We start from the raw sequence: 834 nt of genomic DNA on the forward strand, positions 1-834 counted from the left end.
AGTTTTTATACCTTAAGTTATGCATAGAGGATAATGGGGGAAGGGGTAGAGTCAAGCAGCAAGCCAGACTTTCTTCCTGCAAACTTATCATATGCAAAAGCTTAGGTGATTTGCATCATCTTCTGGCCCGGAGGCCTGTTAACATCTTAAGACCCTTTCTTCAGAAAACTTACTTTTCTCTAAAGGTGATTGGTCAGGAGCCACCCTCCAAAAGCATTAGATAAAGTTGCATTCCTACAGAGCAAAGGTGTGGTGGGCTATAACAAGAAAAAGAGCTAACTCAAGGGTCCCAGGTTACAAACATTAAAGCTACTACTTACACCAATTATATTAATCAATACACTGCCAGGGACACAGCAGGTAAGGGATATGGAGACTTAGCAGCAAACATTGGCCCAAAAAGTGAAAATCCCTTCACCAATACAATTTCTAATCAATCTTTTAACTGCTCAAAGGAATCTGTGTTTAGACAGTTTAGAACATCTCATGCCTCTCACAGTTGGGAGGCTCTGAGCAATCACATGTGGCCGGAAAAACCTATTCAGGCAGGCTAGAGGATTTCCAAAGGAGTTTGTAGGTTGAAACACTGTCACACCCACGAATTGTTAACTGGAGCTGTAAGCTAACTCTTTTTTCAGAGAGAGGTAGTGGGGGACAGCCCCCTGTAAAGTCAGAGGTGTAGGTGAAAAGCACAAAGCAGAAAGTAGGCAGACTCTGGTTTTGGGGGGTAGATGCTCGAGAATTTCCAGGGGGACTCCTGAGGCTCGATCCCGCCTTTGCGTATGCCAAGCCTCCTTCCTCATGACCTTTGTCATGGGTGGAGCTCCTCACGCT

Source organism: Bubalus kerabau, chromosome 8, assembly GCF_029407905.1.
Source record: "Bubalus kerabau isolate K-KA32 ecotype Philippines breed swamp buffalo chromosome 8, PCC_UOA_SB_1v2, whole genome shotgun sequence".
NCBI classification, from domain to species: Eukaryota; Metazoa; Chordata; class Mammalia; order Artiodactyla; family Bovidae; genus Bubalus; species Bubalus kerabau.